Raw genomic sequence first — 25,192 nt, 5'->3', positions numbered from 1 at the left:
AGGGATGCATACTTCCAGTTAAAGGCCTTCATAAATACTCTACACTAAATACAAGTTATATACATGAGAATTTTGAAAACAGTATAGTGAAAGGTTTTTCACAGATTACTTTTGTTTTAAGAATGAATATTTTGGAATTAGACTATCCTAATTAACGATGAATTTTAAAAGAAAGTAAAAAAGAATCCATATATGCATTCGTGAATTATGTAATTGTGAGGCATGAATATAGTATTACGAGCCTATAATTAAGATCAAATTAACTATTACGCTAATTGTGTTAGAGCTAGACAGCTTGTTTTAACTCATAAAACCTCAGTTAGTGGTTTAAAGGAACTGGTAATATTGTAACTTTCTCATAAAACAAGTAAGATTTTGTTGATTACACAAAGAGCACAGGAAGTTATTTAAATCCTTAAATATACATATGTGTCTACAGTTAAATGAACAATATTTGGGTAAATTAATATCAGAAAACAAACATTAATGATACATTAATAGCATTATTACTACTACTGCGCGCCAACATTTATACTCCAGATCAACTGCATGAAAGAGGATATCTTGTCCCTTAAACACAATATATTGAAATTTATTTTTCAAAAAATATGTACTTAAAAAATCCGATATGGCTACATACTACTCTCATTGGGTCAACAGGTTGGGCAAAAATAAATTGTTATTAAAAAATTTTTAAATCACAAAACAATAAGCAAACACACAAAGAGTAAACATAAAGCCACACATGTACACATTTCTTAAAACTCCCAACTCAACGGCAACAAAATGATAAGTTGTATATTATTAATCGTTTCACTTATATCCACAATATTTAGCATGTTCAATTATATCTTCATTGTGAAAACTAATAGTACTGCATAAAAATTAATTAGTGTTTGTGCATGTTTTGAAATAAAATAAAATGTTTTTTTATAGATTATAGATAACGTGGTCTACATAATTTTTATTATTTTTTGTTTTCTAATTATTCCCATGTTATTAAAAACTATACTAAAAAATCAACACTCAGATATTCAAATGTAGAAAAAAATATTTCCACATATATTCATAAATTTAGACATGAGATAAAAGCAACATTTGTTTCGGGTTTTATCTTAACCATAAGAATGTATATTTTGGTTTCATTCTCTTAGTAGATCATTAAAAAAGAGCAGAACTTCATTCCCTTTCCCCAGATTTCACTTCCTTTTATATGGTGTGAGAAATGACAAAATATATTGTCTTCTTCCTAAATTACTTTCTATTCAACTGTATTTCACCTATATTATAGGAATGGATATTTAGATTTACATTCAAAGGGACCCAAACTGTACGTTGATCCCAGACTGAGACAAAAATTTTTCAAAAAGGTAGGTAATATTATAAACTCTGAAACCATCAGTGACAATTCCAACAGCTAAATCCATAAAGAGTATGAAAAATATTCTTATAATTAAACAGTCAAAATTATTTTTCTTTAAAAATATTAAATATTAATTGCTCTTTTGTTTTTTATTTTTACCTGAGATGATTTTCTCCTATGATCACTTTCTTCACTTCTCATATCCACTTTAAGTTTTTCCCTAAAACAACCACAAAAGGAGAAATGTCAGACAACTGCTGTCTAGGAGAAGCATCTGGGTGTATGGTGGGAATGAGGGTAGTCGATCGAGAAGAAAACACAATACCAAAATGGGCAAAACCTTTTAAAGTTTTTTTTTTTTTTAAAGGCTTGGAAGACTCATGGAGCCCCACCCAAGGCTACTCATAGGACATATAATGTGGTTTCATAGTTTGCATTTATGCATTCATTTTGGTTGGTGTTGTTTTCACAGTAACAGTTTTGAAAGTGAAAGGAGGCAAGGCTGTTAGAGAAGCGACTAGGTTTTGCACAATGAACTAGTGAAAGCTGAAAAGAGATTTGGATTTGGCATGGAGCTTAATAAGATAATTAAGAGTGTAGAGATTAATGGCTCCTAAAAATAACATTTAAAATAATGTTTTTCAACTAAAGGATCTTGAAACATGAAAACAGGTTAAATGTTAATTAAGCCTGTAAAAGTTGATGTTTCATTAGCTGAGGCAGCATAAAGGAACAAGAGCTATTTTTTAAATAATTAGTGAACAATAACCAATAAACTTAATAAAACATTTTATTTGAATGTTATCAGTGTATAGGGTATTTGTAATTTCCCACAATTCTTTGTATAATGACAAAACAGAAGGTAGACTTCATCACCTCTGTACTATTTTTCATTGTTTACCCTATATATTTCTATTATAATAAAATACGATTTTAAAAGCACAACAGTTTGCTTGAAGTTTATTCTTTTCACGGAAAATATTATAGCATCAATTCTTCATGTGCAAATTATAGTCTTTATATACGCTCTATATTTCAAAAGCATTCTTTTTCTTTAACAATTTTAAAACATGTTTAGAAAGTTTTAATAAAAAGTAAAATAGGTGCAATACATTGGCTAATCCTTTCCCACTGAACTAGGCAAAACTAGGTTTTTGTTATAAAACGCTTAAATTGCTCAGCAATTTACTACTACAAACAGACAAAATAATTAGAATGCAATGCATTTATATGCTGAGCCATTACATTGCTTTAAATGTAAAACAAGTTTGTGTGTACTTTTTCCACTAAAGTACCTAATTGATATTTCTAACAACTCTAAGACAAATGCTTCTTTTAAATATATTTTAAAAGTCAGTATTATTGTGGAACAAGCCCTTTTTCTGCTTAGCAACTGAGAACATGATCTTTTCATCCTTATTTTTGTCACATGAAATCTTGGTAAGTAAATTAAACATAACTTCCCTCAAACTACATTTCACTTATTAGAGAATTTTAATACACATTCTAATACAACCCTGTTTTAGGAGTTCAAAAAGTTTCTTCTTTCATATTTCAAATTATGAGTAACATCACAGGAAAGATTTAGTTTCTTTACCATCTAGGGCTAAATGTTCACTTTTCTTAGACAGCAAAAAGTAACACTGTACACAAAAAGCACAGATAACATATTAATGCTTTTCCAAAGCTTCTATGTATAACAGAAATTAAAACAGGTACCGTCTTTTTCATAGAGATTTTTCTAGTTTTGCTAAAGTTTCTATTCTACTCAGGATTAGAGCAAGAGAGCAAAAGGAAAAAGTTAATGAGAATAAAGTGGGAGATGAGTTACAAGAGTAAACTGAAAGTGCAAGGACCCCCTTTCATAGAACAGTAGACTTAAAAAGAGACAACAACAAAAAAAGTTATACCTGATACGAAAGGTGCGATTTCACCAAGTGCAATAAATTGCTTATTATGCCATATTTTTGCAATAATACAAATACAGAAGGCTCATTTGCTTATGCTGCCTTACAAAGCTGCTTTACAAAGCGCGATGTCTCTGTAGTTAAATACAAGCCAATGTTTGCTTTTTTTTTTTTAGTTTGTTTTGGTTTGGATTTTTGTTTGTTTGTTTTTGTTTTTGAGCAGGAGCATCTCTCTCTCTCTCTTTTTTCAGCACTGTTGCATGGAATAGGACAAACTCAGATTTTTTCTTCATGCCTCCTGTTATTTCTTGGGAAAAAAAGAGGACCAGGGTGCTTGTCTTCTTTTTCTTCCTTCTCGGTATTGCAGGCACAAAGCGCTGCGCAGAAGCTGCACCAATCCTTGCCGTCCCTGGCAGAAGAATGGTAGAAGGTGGGAGAGACCAGGAATCCTTCCAGGCTCTGCTGACTTTAGAAATGAGGATTGCACACGTTTGTCTCCTGAACCAAAAGGGTGAGAAGGCAGGGTGCCAGTTTGCTACACTGCTGCAATGATCTCACGCTCACTGCTGCTGCCGTCCTGTTTGCCCAGTTCAAATGCCTGTTCAGTACAAACCAAAAAAAAAAAAAAAAAAAAAAAACTACTTGGATTCTTCAGCAAGCAAAAAGGGTATTAACATTAAAAAAAAAAAAAAAAAGGAATCAGCAGTAAGAAAAGGCAAAAAACAAAAAGCACATACAATTTTCGGATTCACTTGTTATGCCTCAATATTCTGTTTATATGTTCTTTCTTTCCCCCCCACCACCCCCATTTAGAGATAAGCAGCAGAATTTATCAGGCGTGAAAGGCACAGCCTCCTGGTGGCCTGCCAAAAACCCAGAATAAAGGCGAAGTTGTGCTTCAAAGCTCAGTCGCTTGCTGAGTCTGGCTAAAGTCAAGTATTAAGATCCACCATTTTCTGAGCCATGCTAAAAAAGAAGAAAAAAGTCAGGACGGTTCCTGCTTTCCAAGTCTCCGTTGGCACCATCACAAAATCTCAGTCGTAAGGTCACATGATCCTCTGCCAAATGTAGAGTGCATTCCCATCAACCATTCTGCTGATACTGCGAAGGCAGCTATTGTCTCGTTTAGACCCAAAGTTCAGCCCACTCTTCATTGAATTAGCTGAAAAACGCATCACCTTTGGGGGCTGGGAGTCATGGAAACGTCTACCTGGCAAGCTGCCCACTTTTTCTGCCCATCAACCAGAGATGGAATTGTGCTGCCTAATGCAATGATGACTTGGAATGTGAAGAGTCGTCCAAAGTGAATCTGATTCTTGCAACGCCTGCTCCAGTTTGCACGGAAAACTCTGGCTTCTTGTAGTTAAGAGGGAGGGGGGGAAATCTTTCCTACTAAATGTAGCAAATAAAGGTCTGAACATGCCTACTCTGCAACTTTATTTCACAACACACCCAAATGGTTCTCAAATGAAAAGACTGAGGTCTCTGCAAGTTTTCCGAGTTAAAGACATCCCTTCCTCAGGCTCCTTTTTCCTTATGAGTGCATGCAACAAGCCCAGGACATTTGTTTCAGTCCCTTACGTGAAGACTTAAAATCTCTGAGTTTCGTCTTGCTTTTTATTACTTTCTGATTTTATCTGGCACCAGTTTTGTACTACATGGTCGCAAAATCCACTAGCAACAGTGGGAATGCATTACTGCCGCTGTCTCCATCAAAGTGGTCCCCTGAGGGAGCCAGTTGTCTCTCCGACCACACAGACCACTGCAACTGGGTCCTGTGATAATCCTCCACAGCACCTAGCCCAGCTGCTGTGCAAGTTTGCCGAGTCTGACTCATGTAAGGAGTGCGCTTTCTGTTCCTTCACCAGCTACAGTTTTCCTGAGTGGTATGAAAGATGCCTTTGAAAGATGCAGGAAATATATCAACAGCTCTTAGGCAATAAAATGAAATGGTTCCCTCTCCCCCATGAATTTCCAATCTAGCGGGCGACGAAAGTTCCCGTGGACAAACATTTCCATACTTTCTAACAAAAGTACAGTGAATTAAATCTTTCACCATTTCCTTAAGCAGAATCTAAAGCCAAGCAGGAAAGCAAGTCTTGTTAGTATTTAAACCAAACAAACTCAGTAGTACTGAAAAGAATCATGTTCTTTTACCTGCATTTAAAAGTGTTTCAGTTTTTCAATTAATGAGAGGATCTTTAGAACTCTGTTACCAAAATTTTTAAATTATATTCAGTGCCTTACAAAACTATGGGCCAATGTTATCCCTTCTCCATGTACACAATGCCTCCCGCAACCGCCACACACACTGCACAATAACTGCAAAATATTTTTAAAAAATAATCAAACCATGACTTGCCTAATAAAAGAAAACCATCAAAAAAAAAAAAAAAAAAAAACAAAAAAAACCAAACAAGGGATCTAAGAAATACCCTGACAAAGGTATGCATTTTTTTGAGTCATGATCTTTGGGTCACTTTCTTAAGGAATCGTAGGAATGAACATGTACACACACATGCATGGGAACCATTCTGGTGTCCTCCTCGTTTGTAATTCAGAACACAAACAATTGTAAACCATAAAACAAAAGCTTACACGTGCTGAATTTAAAAACGCTTTTTTCTAGATTGCAAAATTCTGGACAAATTTTGCAAGTGTCCTAAGCACAAGCTTTAGAGTGTCCGGTGGAGAAGTGAGCCTGGCAGACACATGTGTCCCATGCTTCAGCATAGTAAGAAGAAAGTAGACCAGCCCTCATAGAAACAAAATAGTTAAATTTTGAGTTCTCATTCATTTATTCAGTAGATATTATTAAGTGGTATATTATATGGCCAGGGCTTGTGGTAGACAAAGGGGTACAGCAATGAATCAAATGGGCATGCCCCCAAGTAGGAGTCTTTTGGTAAGAACTTTTAAGTGAGAAAAGCTCACATCTGAACAGAAGTGTTGTAGATCCTACTAAAGGAGCATTATTGCCAGTCAAGAAACAAAGTGATAGGAACAGGAAAGCGGAATGAAATGGATATAAAAAATAGCTTATAGGTAGAGATACTTTGTCATCTGCTATTGAAAATTTACTCCTTTTAATGGAAAATACAATTAGAACGTTTTTACAATTCTGCCCATTCCTTAAAGAACCTAATTTGAAAAGTATATATTGTCATCTCAACTTTAAAAACAAAAATAGAAGATGTGGCAGATATTCACTTCCAGGCAGAGGGAGTCGTGTATCCTAAATCCTTCTGCTAGGTACAATGAAAAAGCCTGGACATTGTCTGTAAAACAAAGGTAAAAAGACTGAAAGATGGAGAAAATATAGTCCAACTAGGAACCCTAGGGCTGAAGGGACAACTGGCGGTGACTTCCCTGCATTTTAATTTTGCCTCATACATCCAAAACACGAAGCTAAAAAAGCTTGCAACCCAGAGACACCAATTGGTGCATTCCCGAAATTCCCCAACAAAAACTTGTTCTCTCTAGCCAAAACCAGGAAAGCAGCAGGCTGAAAAGACAGAGCACAGGGACAACACCACTCTGCTCTCAGCAAACGCCGCACACCCACCCCAGGCCTGCAAAGGCGGAGTCCGGGGGGCGGGGGCTAGAGCCAAACTTGTGAGGCTAGAACAAAGTACCCCCAAACAACTCCTCCCTGCTAACCCCAGGGCAGTGCAGGAATGTCTGAGTAGGAAATTTGGACTTTCATCCTTGTCAGGGAATAATGAGGACTCTTCCTCCCAAATACAGTCTCAATGGAGACTCAGAGACGCTGAACACCCATCCCAACCCAAAAGTAACAACTCAAGTTTCTTCCTCCCGCTAAGGTGATGTCAGACAAAGGATACCTAGTGGAGAGTCAGGATGTTAGAAATTGCCCAGCAGCCACAAGGCAACCCCACCACCCCTCAACCTGTAAGCCAGAAAAGGCCACAAAGGGAGCAGTTAAAAAAACCACTCCAAATTTCCCCGGCCAGGAAGGTATCAGTGGAGGCCTGCTGGGGAAGAGGAACCCTTGACCCCCTCCCTGCAGCAAAAAGTTAGGCATCAAGGGTGGCCACAGGGTGCCTGTACTTCTACCTATACCTGGCAGTGTAACCCCTCTTTCCTGTTGGATTAGTGTCAGAGGAAGCTAGCTTAAACAGAAGGTTCAAATAAGACCCAGAGACTCATGACATCCACATGTCCAGGCTTCAGTTGGAAAGATTTTGCACAGAGAGAAGCAGGATGATCTCAAGTTGGATGTAAAAGACAATCAATGCACATGAACACCAAGATGACAGAGATACCACAATTGCCATGCAAAGATTCTAAAGTAGCCATCATGAAAATGCCTCAGTGAGCAATTATGAACATGGTTGAAGTAAACTTAAAAAAATAAGTCTTAGCAAATAAATGGACGATATAAAAATAATCACATGGAAATTTTTGAACTAGAAAATACAATGGTGTGTATTAAGTCGCCTCAGTTGTGTCTGACTTTTTGCGACCCTACGGACTGTAGCCTCCTCTGTCCATGGGATTCTCCAGGCAAGAATACTGGAGTGGGTTGCTGTGCCCTCTTCCAGGGGATTTTTCTGACCCAGGGATAGAATCCACGTCTCTTATATCTCCTGCATTGGCAAGTGGTTGGTGCATTAGTACCACCTGGGAAGCCTGGAACATACAATAGCTGAAGTAAAAAACAAATGGAGGGGGCAAAGGAAAGAATCAGTGAACTGGAAGCTAGAACAAAAGAAATCACCTAACCTGAACCACACGGAGAAAATACACTTGAAAAAAAATTAGGTAACAGAGACTTATGCAACTATGGAACTATAAGAAAAGAAAAAATATTTATGCCACTGAAATCCCAGAAAGAAAGGATATAGAGGGCAATGTATAAAATATGCTCAAAGAATTAACGACTGGAAACTCCCCAAATTTAGCAGAAGTCACACAGATTTAAGAAGATTATCAAACCACAAGCAGGAAATACCCAAAGAAATCCACACCAAAACACATCTTAGTCAAACCTCTGAAAACTAAAGACAAAGAAAAAATGTTGAAAGCAGCAAGAGAAAAACATGACCTTAAGTATAAAGGAAAAAAAAATTCTGACAAGTGAGTTTCTCATCAGAAACTGTGGTGGCGAGATGAAGGGAACAACATTTTTAATGGCTGAAAGAAAAGAACTGTTAACCCAGAATCCTGTATCTATGGAAAATATCCTCTAGGAATGATGGGCAAATCAAACCAGTATCTGACAAAGTGACACAAAGATAATTTTCAACAGTAAATCTACCCTAAAAGAATGGTTCAGGAAGTTGTCTAAACAGAAAGGAAATGATAAAAGAAGAAACTTGGAACAACTTTAAAAAAGGAAGAAAGAATTCAGTAACAAAAATATGAGTAAAAATAATAGACTTTCCTTATTTGGAGTTCTCTAAGTTATGGTTGATGGTGAAAAAAAAATTTATCACTGTCTGATGTGATTCTAAATGCAGGTAGAAGAAATATTCAAAATAATCATATTATATATGGTTAAGGATAAAGGTATCAAAAAGCAAGTAAAATTTACGTACTTCATCTGATTGGCAAAATGAAGACACTAGTGGTCTGTGATAAGCTATGTATATATAATTTAATATATAAAACAACCACAAAAAATGCACAAACAGATATGCAGAAGAATACTAGGTAAGTAAAAATTCTAAAAATTGTTCAAGTAACCCACAGGAAGGTAGGAGAAATAAAATACAGAAAATAAAGGACAAAATGTCAAGTTTAAACCATAACATATCTATAAATAAATAAATGTAAATTGTCTGAATACACCAATTAAAGTGCAGGGATCTACACAATGGAGTGGAAAAAAAAATCACGGCTTAGTTAAATGCTATCTACAAGGAACTCAATTCATACCTAATAACATACACAGCTTGAAAGTAAAATGATGGACACAACATATATCATGCAAACATTAGTCAAAGAAAATGATATTAATATCAAAAACAAAAGACTTCAATAAAATTCCCAGAGACAAACATCATAAAATTCTTTAAAAAAGACATAGCAACCCTGAGTGTGTATATACCAAAGACAAGAGATGCAAATTGTGTAGCATGAAAACTGGCAAAATAGAAGAGAATAACAGACAAACCCATGATTATAGTTGTAGACTTCAACTCACCTCTTTCAACAATTGTTAAAATAACTAGATGGAGAATTAGTGCAGATACAGAATTCATCATCATCAAACAGAGTCTAACTGACATTTTTAGAGCATCTCATCAAACAGTAAGAATATACACTATTTTCGAGTCCCCCAAAACATATATCAAGACAGACCATATCCTGATCCATAAAGCAAATGTGAACAAATTAAGAATAAGTGAAATCATACTTTGTATGTTTTCTGACTGCAATAGAATCAAACTAGAAATTAATAAGGAAAAGATAACAGAAAATAACTTGGCAAACCTCCAGCAAGACTGACAAAAAAAGAGAGAAGACACAAATTATCAGTTTCTGTAATGAAATAGGATGTATCACTACAGAACCTTGTAGATATCTAAAAACAACAGTGAAAAACTACAAACACAGAACATAAACAAATAGATAAAATGGACCAATTCTCCAAAAACATAAATTACAACTCACTCAATACAAGTTAGATCATTTGAATAGGCCTACAGCTATATTTAAAAATTGTCTTTATAATTAAAAACTCCCTCAAAAAGAAATCTAAGGGCTTAGACAGTTATACTGAATAATTCTAACAAGTATTTAAAGCAGATTTAATACAATTTCTACACATTTTTTGAGAAAATAAAAAGGGAACAATTTCCAACTTATGTTTTGAAACTAATATCATCTTGATAACAAAACCAGACTAAGACAATAGGAAAAAAGTGATAGCCAATATACCTTCAGAAAATAGACTCCAAAATTCTTAATAAAAAATTAACAAATAGAATTTAGCAACATATAAAAGGACTTATATACTACAACAGTAGAGGTTTATTCCAGGGATGCAAGGCTAGTTCAATATTCTAAAATGAATATAATATATCTTATTAACAGGCTAAAAAAATCACATGAATTTATAAATGGGTGTTGAATAAGCATTTGAAAACATCAGCCACCATTCATGATTGAAAATGCTCTTACAACTAGGAATAAAGGAAATTTCCTCAATTTGATGAAGATCTTCTACCAAAAAATCCTACAGTCAACATTACACTTAATGGAAAAGACAAAATGCTGTTCCCTAAAATCAGCAATAAGGTAAGACTGTTCACTCTCACTATTCTTATTCAACTTAACATGCAAGTTCTATTCTAGCTAGGGTAACAAAGTATTGAAAAAAAGAAAATGAAAGATAAAAATACAAATATAATGCTAATGAAAATCATTCAAAATGATATACTTAGGTATAGATCTAAAAATAAATGTAAAAATCTTGTATTATGAAGATTATACAAATGCTGAGGAGAGAAATCGAAGAGACTAGAAGAAACACCCATTCACAGATTCCAAGTCTCAACACAGTTGAGATGTCAATTCTTCCCAAATTGAAATATAGGTTTAATATAATCCTCTATCAAAATCCCAGCAAGAGTTTCTTTGTAGAAACAGATAAACTTATTCCAAACTTCATATGGACTTGCAAAGGAACTAGAATACTTAAAACAATGTTGGAAAAATATATTGTGAAGAATTATCCAATTTCAAAACTCACTCTATAATAGTATATTTCTTAATATTAAGTATAATATTATATATATAATATGTTAATAACAAATACAATATTAGATTACTATTTGATGACAATCAAGACTGTGTGACATTGGTGAAGGAACAGACACATCAATCAATGAAACAGAACAGGGAATATAAAAATAGACCCACACATATGTGCCTCATTGATTTTTGACAAAGATACAAAAACAACTCAATGGAGAAAAGATAATCTTTTCAACAAATGATACAGGAGTAATTAAACATCTACAAACCAAGAAAAAAAAAGAGAGCCCTATAATATATATCCTACATTAACTCAAACTTTTAAAAATTAGTATGTATTTAAAATTTTATTTCATTCTTTTATTTTTTATTATTTATATTATTTTAATTTTAATTAATTAAAACTTAAAATACTTAAAAATTAACTTAAACATAAATATAACATTACAAAACTTCTAGAAAATACTGGAGGAGGTCTCGCTCAGTCGTGTCCAACTCTTTGCAACCCCGTGGAAGGTAGCCTACCAGGCTCCACCATCCATGGGATTTTCCAGGCAAGAGTACTGGAGTGGGCTGCCATTTCCTTCTCCAGGAGATCTTCCCAACCCAGGGATCGAACGCAGGTCTCCTACATTGCAGACAGACGCTTCACCGTCTTGAGCCACCAGGGAAGCATAGGACAAATGCTATGGGATCTGAGGCTAGGCAAAAGGTTCCTAAAATTGACACCAAAATCACAAACTATAAAGAAAATGGTAAATTAGTCTTCATCAAAGTTAAAATCTTTTGCTCCATAAACATTTCCATTAAGAGGATGAAAAGACAAGCTACAGATTAAAAGGAAATATTTTCAAACCTCATATCTGACAATCAGTATCTAGTAAATATGGTGCTAGTGGTAAGGAAACTGCCTGCCAATGCAGGAGACATAAATGATGCTGGTTCAATCGATCCATGGGTCAGGAAGATCCCCTGGAGGAGGGAATGGCAACCCACTCCAATGTTCTTGCCTGGAGCATCCCACCGCCAGAGGAGCCTGGCAGGCTGCAGTCCTTAGGGTCGCACAGAGTTGAACAATCCTGAAGCAGCTTAGCCCACACACATGCAGATATAAAGAGCCCTCACAACTCAACAGTAAAAAAAGCAAAGAATCCAAATGGAAAATGGGTGAAACAATGAAGGGACACTTCATCCAAGAGGGTATACAGATGGCAAATAAGCACATTGAAGATGTTGAACATTATTAGTCATTAGGAAATGCAAATTAAAACCACAATGAGGTATTACTACACTTCTACTAGAAGAGCTAAAACTAAAAAAATTAATGAGTACACTAAACATTGGTGAGGATATTGGTTGCTGATGGGAATTTAAAATGGTGCAGTTAGTCTGGAAAAGAGTTTGGCACATTTTTTTAAAAGCTAAACATATGTTTACCATATGACCCTGTAATTTTTCTCTTGGGCATTTATCCCAAAGAAATGAAAATTTATACTCATGCAGAAACCTGTACATGAATGTTTATAGCCATTTTTTCTCCCCATAATAACCCAAAACTAGAAACAATCCAGGTGTTCTTCAACTGATAAGGAGTCAAACAGATAAACCCATATCATGGGATACTCCTCAGCAATAGACAGGAACCAACTATTCACACACAACAACCTGGATGATTTCTTGAGACTTATGCTGAATGAAAAAAAGTCCCTCCCTCCCCAAAGGTTCTGTTCTTTATGATTCCATCTCTAAAATTTTGGAGCGATAAAATTATAGAAATGAAAAACAGAAGGGGTTAAGGTAGGGGGAAAGTGGGAGGCAACCACAGTGGATATAAAAGGGCAACAAGAAGAATCCTTTAAGATGATTGGAATATTCTGTATTAACTGTATTCAGGTTAATATCTAGGTTGTGATTTCATATTATTATTTTCAAGTGGTAACTGAGTACATGGTATCTCTTTGTTTTATGTCTTAGGGCTGCATATAAGTTATCTCAAAATAAACAGTTTAATTTTTTTTTTAATTAACAAATACATCAAGGGAACTGCTTTCACAGTAGCTTATATTTTGTGTTATTGTAAAGAAAATGTTCATGGAAAAACCTGAACAAGCTGTCTGCTTATCGGTTTACTTAGATTTGAAATGCCAAAGTGTTATTCAGTAAACAATGATTTGACTAGCTAGGAAAATCAGCTTGAAAATGCTCTGAATCAGAGGTCAGTAGACTTTTCTGTAAAGGACGAGATAATAGATGCCTTAAGTATTACATGTCACACGGCCTTTGTTATAACTGCTTGACTCTGCTATTGCAGTATGATTGTAGTCCAGACAATACATAAATTAAAGAAAGGGGCAGTGTTCCAATAAAGTTTTATCATGGACAACACAATTTTAATTCATCAATTTCATATACAAAATATTTGTTTTTTCAAACATGTACAAATGTAAAAACTATTCTTAGCAAGTACACTGTACAGAAACAGGTCCTGGATTTGAGCTGCCAGCTACAGCTTGCTGACCTCTGAGCTAAACTACAATTTTTGAAACTTTCTCTTGTCTCATTTCCATTTTGTTTCCTTTTTATTTTCTTCTTGAATATTTTCGAAATTTCAAAAGACACTAACGGCTCCCACTTAGGAATTTCGATTCACTGTCCCTTCATCTACATTTTCCTTTCTTGTGTTATCAAAGGATACAAACAGAAGTTTTGGGTCTCCTGCTTTGCAGGCAGATTCTTTATCATCTGAGCCACCAGGGAAGCCCATTAAGATGTGGAACTTGGGACAAAATAGAAAATTGGATAATTTTTTCTTCCCTATATCACCTTTTGCTTACTTCTCTTCATACAATTAGTGAGAAACATTATATTTAGTTGCACTGAGCACCTTCAGCTCATGCAACAAATTCTGATAAATTCTCTCTTCATTTTTATTCTGTTACAAATATTTTCTAATTTTCCTTGTTATGTTACACCCACCATTTAAAAGAGGACATGTAATTTCCAAATACATGGGGCTTTAAGTATCTTTGATATTAACTTCTCATTTTGTTGTTAATTTCTCATTTAAATGCTTTCTTCTCTGCAATTACCCTCTGTGTTTTTTCCAGTCTTTAAACTTTATTAGGGTTTTCAAAGGGTAAGTTAAAGGTCTGTCTTGGTAAATATCACATTGCACTTGAAAATAAGTGGGTTATTTTCAAATATCTTCTGATATTGATTTCTAACATAATTCCACAGTGATAAGGGAACAGACTGTATGATTTCAATACCTCAGACCATGAAATTTTGGCACCTTGTTTTACTTATCTGGATATGTTCCATTGTCTCCTGGTTTACAGCCTATGGGAACTTGAATAGAATTTGTATCCTGCTATTGTGTGAAAATTGTATAAATCTTAATTATGTTGAATTAATTCATAGTGCTTTCATGAAGTTCTCCAGACAAGAATACTGGAATGGGTTGCCATTTCCTTTTCCAGGGTATCTTCCCAACCCAGGGTCTGAACCCTTGTCCCTTAAGTTTCCTATTGGCAAGTGGGTTCTTTACCACCAGCGCCACCTGGGAAGCCCACACAACAATCCATATATCAAAGTGGTACATCTTCGGGCAAATCTGCTCTAAACTCCTGCACAAATAATATCTGTAGCCACAACATACCACACTATTTCTTACAGTCTTTTTCTTTATGTTTTTTTTTAAACTTCTAGTCTATATAAATTTGAATCTCTTAAATAATTTATTTCATACAATTTCCTAAAATGATTCTCAAGGCCATTTCACCAAAGATGATCTATAAAAGGAAGTATTTTTTCTCACTAAATTTATTGTTTTTATTTTCTTTTTTAGGTTTTTTTTTTAAATTATGAATGTATAATAACACATCTACCGGAGACTTGGAAAATACAGAACAAAGTTACAAATAGTTCTGTAATGTATTATAATTATTTTTTAAGTAGACATAAAGATTTTTAGTTGGAGGTTAAATATAATACTCTCAGAACTAATAGAATGAATAGACAGAAGAGTAGAAGGATATAATAGACCTGAAAACTAATGGCAACTGAGGACCTACATCTCAAGAGAAACTGTTACCGCTCTCCTAATTACCTAGAAGAATTTAAATTAGGGATTTTTCCCAGAAAATAGAGATCTTACAGAGATAAATTTCATCTTAGTAGCCCCACCTTTTATGGCAGACTAAACATCAAATTACTGAACATCTGTTCTTCTTCTTGTCCTGTGGATGCTCTGTCCTGGGAACCCCAGACCCTTGCCCATTTCTCAGCTTACAATGGAATATATACTTCATTTTACCTTTCTGTCTTTGAACCTCATGTATGTTAGGCTCTTGTATATACAGAATCAATTTTTATTTTACCCTGTTAACCTGTCTCACATTAATTCTTAGATCAGCAGAAGAAACTTTCGGGCAGAAAAAAATTTATTTTCCTCCTTGAAACTCACATGGTGGTGGTTGGTAAGGTGGGAGAAGTGACAATGAAAAGAAATGGTATGAAAATGCAGAAAAAAAAAGTAGCTCATGAAAACAAAAAGCAGATTGAAATCATTAAATGAATTACACAAGGAGAGCATTAGATGAGGTGGCTTTGGTGCCTTTGTAAGTGAACAGAAACCTAAGCCTGAAATGCCGCAAGGATAAGAAATCGAAACCTGAAGATAACCAATCATGAACAGCCAACAAGCCTTTCCTAAATTAGGCAACTGATTAAGTTATAGCCATCAAATTTCCTGGCTTTGCTTCACTGTCTTCTTCTCTGTTAAAAAGTCTATCCTATAGTTCCTATCAGTAAAGCCCTTCTGAGAGTTTCTAACCACTTTCAGTTTGGTGCTGCCAGATTCCAGTCATTTTTTGTCCTCAAATAAATGCTTAAAATGTTAACACGCCTCAGTCTACCTTTTAACAAAATTAAACTTAAGTCACAGAAATATAAAACAATGCAAGCACAATGTGAAATTTAAAAGCAAAGCCTTGATTGAAGTAATGATAGTAAGTAAATAATAACTTGCATAATCTTGAAGTCAAAATACTCCACTGAGTCCACATAAATAAAGGAGGAGGCTCCTAATGGAATTATTATTTACATGAAAAATAAGATTTTTTCCAGAAAAATATGCTGAAAGACACCATAAAACATAGTTAGCAAATTACACAAATGAAAAACATTCTGGAGTCTTCAGAAAATATTGCCTAAATTTCTTTAGAAAATCAGAATGAGTAGTGGAGAATAAAACCTTTTTTAATTACCTGACTTCAAACAATTAATATAAAGAATTAAGTTGCTTATTATTTTTGCCCTTATAATCATCAAGACTCATTAAGAAATTATGACCATTCATTATCTTTGTATCAGATGGGAGGTGATGAAAACATTTTAATTGAAGTGAGAAGTTTTAAATAAACATGATTTCTCAAAATATTGGCCATGTAAAATGAGGTTTAATCACTACTTATATTAGTTCATACATGCATTTAAAAGTCAAGTTATAAATCCTTTAATAGATATAGAAAAGTATTAATATTTATTGAACACTCTCAAATTATGGGTCTGGTGCTAAGCAATTTATGTAAATTGATATAGTTGATGATTCAGACTAATTTCTCTAATCCAACTTTGATGAGCGTGAAGTTCATCCATGTATGGTTATATTTGCTTGTATAACATTTTCACATTGAAGAAAAAAGTGTTGTCTTTAAGTGTGTGGTAACATCAGTGTTTTAAGTGGCTTAGAGTTTTTTAACCATTACTCTTGCAGTAACTACGGAATTATACAATTCAATTTTCATTTTTCCAAAACAGAGAAACTAAATAATATGCAATTTTCAGTATATGTCTTTAACTAATTTAAAAAATGCCTCTTTTGCTGTTTTTGGATATCTGGGCCTTCTCAAGGCTAAAGATTTGGCTCACAAGTAATTAGCAGATCCTTTCATGCTTTGGCTGATTTAAAAATTTGGGGTACCAAGATCATCCCCCGAAAGCTTACAAACCAGATTAAAAGGCCCTTAAATAAACTGATTTGAGAGTAAGAAAAAAAATCAAGACCATAAATTTAGTGTATGACATAAATGCTCTCTTTCTTTGGGACTTTTCATCAGTCCTAGTACTGTATTAAAAGTTGGAGAAGATAAATCATATAAAGTTTAAAATTAACAAAGTTGGGTAGTTAAACATGTTGCAGACAGGTAAAGCTGCTAGTTGTATTAACTGGACTGTTTAAAATGATGATTCATCTTAAATATGCATGATATTTTATTTCCTGGTTCACATACAAATGAGGCTCACTTACTAAGTGTAGCAATCTTAGAGGTCTGGCATCTTTCTTACCCACTTAGTAGCTATGCCTTACACAATAACTAACTTCAGATTTCATGAGAATGAAAGGCTATAAACATTTCTGGTTATTAAAATATAAATTTTTATTAGAAGAGTTAAGGAACAAAGTTAAAAATAGCCGACTTGACTTTCTACCTAACGAGAGACACCACAAAGACTCCTTTGACTTAGTATCAAATGTTCACATGACTTCACAAATTGCATCCCCAGAACTAAGGGGTAAAGCGTTTGGAAACACGTAGAGCATGAGCCAAATGTGTGCAGACAGGACCTGATCGATCCTGGGATTAGGGAATATGGAAAGTACCGCTGGGAAGGGCATGCACTCAAAACTGGGGACACCTGTTTGTTATTTCCTGTTAGCAATTGAATTATTTAATAGTGTTTTTCTGCAGTGAAATGAATATACTCAAATGATATCCAAGTACAGTAAAGTGCTTAAAGAATTAAAAATAGAATAAATGTTAATTAATGCCATCCCGGAAAAGTAGAGGCAATTCATTCTACAACATACTTAAGGATCTGACTGTACATAAGGAACCGCACCTTGGTTTTCTGTCCACCACATCCTCTTCCACTGTCTGTTCTCAATTACAGATAGCACATTCTACTTTTCAAAAGTCACATATGACCTGACGCTACCCTCATGCGTGTACTGTCAATTACCGATACTTGAAAATAATTTTCGTTTCAGATAAAATCGCCCTCATCCTCCCCAGGGACTTGTGGTGTGCTGGTGTAACGGACCCTCCACGTCTGCATATCTTCTGTACGTGATGACAGAGTCTCTTTAAAAGGACTGCGGTTGAAGAAGAGTGGGCCGAGTTAGCAAAACGTGGATTATTCATATGCTGCCATCTGTAGTCAATTGTATTAAATTTATTCCAGATTTATAATGTGAATGCTTCAGATTAGTCCCATATTGATGGCCATTGGTCCAATTACATGAGTTTTTACATCTTTATCTTTCTAGAACCAAACGAAAATTCTTTGGTGCCTACATTTAGAATCATCTCATGATCTACACAAGGAACTTACTGTTCATATTTTACATGCAAAATCATCTCTATTAGCATACTATTATGAGTGACAACATGGGTTTTTGTTTATCAACAACATTCATTTTGTGATTAATGCAAAGATATGTTATTAATGTTACCTTCATAAATTAAGAGCAGTTTTTACTTCACAAAACACCATGTGTAACTAAGAAAAAATGGAGTGATATGTGCATGAGTTGAATCCACTTTAATCAATTCTTTCTTCTATTGTTCCTAACTCTTTAACTATAGAAACATATTACAGGTCTATATAGTTTATATTATATTATAAGAATGGAATATCCCACAAATTATTTTTAAATAATGGAATGTTATTCTATTAACAGGGGAATAATTTTTAAACACACTGAATATATTTTCTAAATATATTTTCTGTATATTTTCTAAACATACAGTATTTAGAAAACATTGTATACTGAACTTACTAAACAGAATATATTGCCATAATTTTAGTTTTCTATGTGTATTTAATTTTACTGGTGTCATTATGGACTTCCCAGGTAGCGCTAGTGGTAAAGAATCTGCCTCCCAATACAGGAGACTTAAGAGACACAGGTTCGATTCCTGGGTAGAGAAGTTCCCCTGGAGGACAGCATGGCACCCCACTCCAGTATTGCTGCCAGGAAAATCCCATGGACAGAGGAGCCTGGAGGGCTGTAGTCCACAGGGTTGCAGACTCAGACACAACTGAAGCAATTTAGCACGAACGCACAGTGTCATTATCAGTGGTGTTGGTTATTAAACTTTGGTTGAATATATAGTCCCAGTTCTGTGATAGGCCAAGATAGTCTTTAATAAAAAAAAAATAATAATATGCAAGAGAATGAGTAGACAAGCAACAGACTGGGATAAAATATTTGCAAAAGTTCTGATAAAGGATTGATTCAAATATAGAAAGAACTCTTAAAACTCAACAATAAGGAACAAACAACCTCATTAAACAATGAGCCAAAGACCTTGGCTCTGTGGATAAAAATATCTGCCTGCTATGCAGGAGATGCAGGTTCAATCTTTGGGTTAGGAAGATACTCTGGAGGAGAGCATGGAAACCCACTCCAGTATTCTTGCCTAAAGAATCCCATGGACAGAGGAGCCTGGAGGGCTCTATCTAGTCCATAGGGTCTCAAAGCATCAGGCACGACTGAAATGACTGAGTACATACATAGACCTTAACAGTTGCCTCACTAAAGATGATATATTGGGATTGACAGACACATGCTACTATACATACAATAGATGACTAATAAAAGCCTTGCTGTATAACGCAGGGAACTCTACTCAATACTCTGCAATGGGCTATATGGGAAAATCTAAAACAAGCAAGCAAAAGAGTGGATACATGTATATATACAACTGATACCCTTTGTTGTACACCTGAAACTAAAACAACACTGTAAATCAACTATGCTCCAATAATTTAAAAATAAGATATACAGGTGGAAAATAAAAGTAGGAAAAAAGCTTTATATATCATATGTTTTCAGGGAAATGCAGATTGAAATAACACACTGATTAGAATGGTCAAAATCTGAGACACTGACACCACCAGCTGCTGAACAGGGTATGGAGCAACAGGAATTCTCATTCACTACTGGTGGGAATGTGAAACGGTACAGCCACTTTGGAAGACGTTTTAGCAGTTTCTCACAAAAATAATATTCTTCTCACAATTTCCAGGAATCATGCTCCTTGGTATTTACTCAGAGGAGTGGAAAACGTTTATCTCTACACAAAACCCTTCACACTTATGTTCACAGCAGCATGTTGGGGAAAGGAAGGGGTGACTCCGCAGGCTACAAAGGACTGCAGGCCAGTGAAGCTACTCTGAGTACTAGAATGGTGATAGATGTGTCCAAACCCACATAATGAACAGCATCAAGAGTCAGTCCTAGGGGACTTCTCTGGTGGGCCAGGGGTTAAGAATTTTCCTGCTAATGCAGGGGACACAGGTTTGATTTCTGGTCGGGGAAGATCGCAGACATGGAGCAACAAGGGCCATGTGTCACAACTACTGAAGCCCACGGGCCGAGAGCCTGTGACATCACAGTAACAGAAGACATGGCAATGGAATCCCTTGTGCTGCAACGAAGCGGAGTTCCCACTCGCTGCACTGAAGATCCAATGCAGTCAAAAATAAAGAAATAGTTTTTTTTTTAAAGAGTGAATCCAAATGTAAACTTCATGGACTTTGGTGATAATGATGTATTAAAGTAGGTTCATTAATTGCAGCAAATGTAGCCCTCTCATGGAGGGTGGCTATGATAATGGAGAAGGTTATGCATATATGGGGAAAAGGGGTCATGTGGGAAATCTCCATCTATTTCTTCCTCTTCATTTTGCTATAAACCTAAAACTGCTTTAAAAAAATTAAACCTTTTAGAAGAAATAATGAGCTCCCTTAAACTTGCCATAACATTCAAGGCCTAGTTAGTCTATTGCACTGTGTAAGGTCAGTATAGTTTTTAGAAGATATAGTTTGGTTATTCATCCCTAAATTACATGCTCTTTATATTTTTATATATGCATATTTTATATTACATATACATATATACATATTTTATCATCTGAACTTCAATGACTTCATATACTTTTGTTTTCTTATAGGGATGTCAGTCATCTATTGGTCAGTCAGTGTCTATGCCAGTTCTTTATTTACTGAATTTAATCTGCTGTAGCCAAAATAAAAAAAGAAAAGGCAGTCCAACAGTGTCAATATTGCCATTACTCTCTTAATATTTAGTACATAATGAATAGTGCACATGTAAGCTGCTGTGCAGAAGATAGTTCTATGTCTTCAAAAAGCTTAAAATCTTACAGAAATAATAAAACATGTCAAAGTCATATGTACCCTCCAAAGTGGACTATGACTGAGAAGGTGTAAAGAAAGGTTGGGTGTGAAGATATGAAAAGAAAATCTAGAAGAGCTCTATGTACACCTGGAGATTGATGGTTAAGTAAAAATCTGGACACTAAGAACAATTCTATGACATATTTCAAAATTCATTCTGTTTTAAATATGATAAAAATCAAATACTTGATGGGAAGTATATTGGAAAGCACTGTCTGGCATTCAGTATGGTGTTGCCTAGAAAGCACCAAAGGAAGCTAGTGTTTGGTACAGAATCTGCTTTAGTCCACAGGCAAAAACATACCCAGCTCCACATCAAAGACAGAAAAGAAAAAGGTGAAGTTCAGGTGTAATGCATGGTCCTCGAATAAAATCATTGTTAGTTGAATATTTTCTTTAATTAAAACAGTTCAAATATACTACAAGATAGATTATATATCTTGATTATTTTCAAAATAATTTCCAATTGATTTCTAACAAACAAACTTCATGTATTGCTTGTCCAAATGTGTGTTTTCTTATTTGAAAATAGGATATTATAGGAAAAGAGAACATATGTGTGTGCATGTGTAATGTTATTTACTCACAGTTCAGTAATTAAAACTGTTTCTATATGACACTGTCTTCAATTTTAAAGAAAAGGAGCATCTATTTGTCATTTTAAGGCAGAAAAGAGAAAAATCAAGATCATCAAAGCTAAAAGCAACATTTAGACATGCTAAATATATACTTCGGTTAAAAAATAATCTAACAACTTGAAATAAGACTTGCTTTAGAAAACAGCTTATACGTAGTCAGAGTTGGGATCAGAATTAACTATTTAATTTTGTTTGCTTTATTCACTTCACAAACAATGCCTCAGTAATCATTGTGTTTACTCTAATTACTTGATTTTGATAACACTGGTCCCTAAGAGACACATTTCTAGGGTGTGGAGAATGGATCTATTTAACTATTCAGTCTGAACTTCTGAAATGTTAACATGTGCATGTGTATATGCAAGAATTTCCTACATATGTTGAGCAAGCATGGTCAATATGTTTCATTTCAAAAGGTTTATTGCTTAGATTATACTACAAAATGTCTTTCCTCATATACAGAATAACAAACATCTAAGAATGCATTTGTAAGGTCCCACCATGACATTTCTAGGGGTTCCCTGGTGGCTCAAATGGTAAAGAATCTGCCTGCAGTGCAGGAGACTTGGGTTCGATCCCTGGGTCAGGAAGATCCCCTGGAGAAAGGAATGGCTATCACTAAGAAAAAGAAATGCAAAAAGGCAAAATGTTGTCTGAGGAGGCCTGACAAATAGCCGAGAAAAGAAGAGAAGCTAAAGGCAAAGGAGAAAAGGAAAGATATACCCATTTGAATGCAGTTTCAAAGAATAGCAAGGAGAGATAAGAAAGCCTTCCTCAGAGATCAATGCAAGGAAATAGAGGAAAGCAATAGAATGGGAAAGACTAGAGATCTCTTCAAGAAAATTAGAGATACCAAGGTAACATTTCATGCAAAGATGGGCTCAATAAAGGACAGAAATGGTATGGACCTAAAGGAAGCAGAAGATATTAAGAAGAGGTGACAAGAATACACAGAAGAACTACACAAAAAAAGATCTTCACGACCAAGATAACCACGATGGTGTGACCACTCACCTGGAGCCAGACATGCTGGAATGCAAAGTTGAGTGGGCCTTAGGAAGCATTACTATGAACAAAGCTAGTGGAGGTGATGGAATTCCAGTTGAGCTATTTCAAATCCTAAAAGTTGATGCTGTGAAAGTGCTAGACTCAATATACCAGCAAATCTGGAAAACAGCAGTGACCACAGGATTGGAAAAGGTCAGATTTCATTCCAATCCCAAAGAAAGTCAATGTCAAAGAATGTTCAAACTACCATACAATTGTATTCATCTCACACGCTAGCAAAGTAATTCTCAAAATCCTCCAAGCCAGGCTTCAACAGTATGTGAACCATGAACTGACCTTCCAGATGTTCAAGCTGGTTGTAGAAGAACTAGAGATCAAATTGCCAACCTCTGCTGGATCATCAAAAAAGCAACTGAGTTCCAGAAAAACATCTACTTTTGCTGTATTGACTATGCCAACGCCTTTGACTGTGTGGATCACAAGAAGCTGTGGAAGATTCTTAGAGAGATGGGAATACCAGACCACTTTACCTGCCTCCTGACAAATCTGTGTGCAAGTCAAGAAGCAACAGTTAGACCTGGACGTGGAACAATAGACTGGTTCCAAATTGGGAAAGGAGTATGTCAAAGCTGCATATTATCACCCTACTTATTTAATTTATATGCAGAGTACATCATGTGAAATGCTGGGCTGGATGAAGCACAAGCTGCAATCAAAATTTCTGGGAGACATATCAGTAACCTAAGATATGCAGATGACACCACCCTTGTGGAATAAAGTGAAGAAGAACTAAAGAGCCTCTTGATGAAAGTGAAAGAGGAGAGTGAAAAAGTTGGCTTAAACCTCAACGTTCAGAAAACTAAGATCATGGCATCTGGTTCCATCACTTCATGGCAAATAGATGGAGAAACAATGGAAACAGTGACATGCTTTATTTTTTTGGGCTCCAAAATCACTGCATATGGTGACTGCAGCCATGAAATTAAAAGATGCTTGCTCCTTGGAAGAAAAGCTATGACCAACCTAGACAGCATATTAAAAAACAAAGACATTACTTTACCAAAAAAGGTCCATCTAGTCAAAGTTATGTTTTTTCCAGTAGTCATGTATGGATGGATGTGAGAGTTAGACCATAAAGAAAGCTGAGCACCAAAGAATTGATGGTTTTGAACTGAGAAGACTCTTGAGAGTTCCTTGGACTGCAAGGAGATCCAACCAGTCAATCCTACAGGAAATCAGTCCTGAATATTCATTGGAAGGACAGAGGCTGAAGGTGAAACTCCAATACTTTGGCCACCTGATGTGAATAACCGACTCACTGGGAAAGATCCTGATGCTGGGAAAGATTGAAGATGGGAGGAGAAGGGGATGACAGAGGATGAGATGGTTGGATGGCATCACTGACACAATGGACATGAGTTTGAGTAAGCTCCGGGAGTTTGTGATGGACAGGGAAGCCTGGCGTGCTGCAGTCAAAGGGGTCGCAAAGAGTCAGATATGACTGGGCGACTAAATTGAACTGAACAGATCCACTCCAGTGTTTTTGCCTGGAGAATTCCATGAACAGAGGGGCCTGGCAGGCTATAGTCCATGGGGTCATCAAGAGTCAGACAAGACTGAGTGACTAAGATTTTCACTGTTTCACATCATGATATTTCAGAACATACTTTAGAACTTGACCCTTTCTACTCCCTCACTGTCATCTGTCCAAATTATTATTGAAATTTCTTTCTTATAATAGCAATAGTGAATTATTGAAGCAATTTTCTTTCAACAGTTCTGGATATTTATATTTGTTGTAATAGGGAAATAAGCATCAAGTTAATTCATGGACATGCTTTTTAAAGACTCAGAGTCACCATGGGAGGAAGTCCGCTCACCACAGTGAACACATCCAGACATCTCATTGACTCAAATATGTTTCAATAGAGGCTGGAAAGTGTGTAGATGCATCCTACAGTATATATTGCCCTGTCTAGACAGTGAGACCATATCATCTGAGCCCCTTCTGGCCCCTTCCCCATCTGTGACCCTGGGGAAAGTTATTTGATCAATGTATGCTCACTTTCCTCTCCTTTTTGATAGGAATAAAGATAATAATTATTCTGTTAGGTTGTTGAAAGGATTAAATACATAAATTCACCTAAAGACGTTAGAACATGCCTATACAAAATAAATACTAAATAATGTAAACTATCACAGACAAAAAAAAAACTATCACAGATTTTTAAGCCTCAAAACTTTATACTCAGTTGAAAATAATTATGGAAAGCTATCTAGCAATA

General features: G+C 35.3%; 1 long non-coding RNA gene across 1 annotated transcript in view; it reads right to left on the bottom strand.

Moving 5' to 3' along the window:
• The window catches only part of LOC136152360 (uncharacterized), a 252,147-nt gene that overhangs the window by 109,818 nt on the left and 117,137 nt on the right, over window positions 1-25,192 (bottom strand). The window contains exon 3 of the long non-coding RNA XR_010660201.1: window positions 1,523-1,583. This is a non-coding gene — a long non-coding RNA (uncharacterized lncRNA). The remainder of the gene's footprint in view (window positions 1-1,522; window positions 1,584-25,192) is intronic.

The sequence above is a fragment of the Muntiacus reevesi genome, chromosome 21, assembly GCF_963930625.1.
Source record: "Muntiacus reevesi chromosome 21, mMunRee1.1, whole genome shotgun sequence".
In the NCBI taxonomy this organism is placed as follows: domain Eukaryota; kingdom Metazoa; phylum Chordata; class Mammalia; order Artiodactyla; family Cervidae; genus Muntiacus; species Muntiacus reevesi.
Note: the sequence above shows the minus strand (reverse complement) of the source record. Positions and strands in the feature narration are given on the sequence as shown.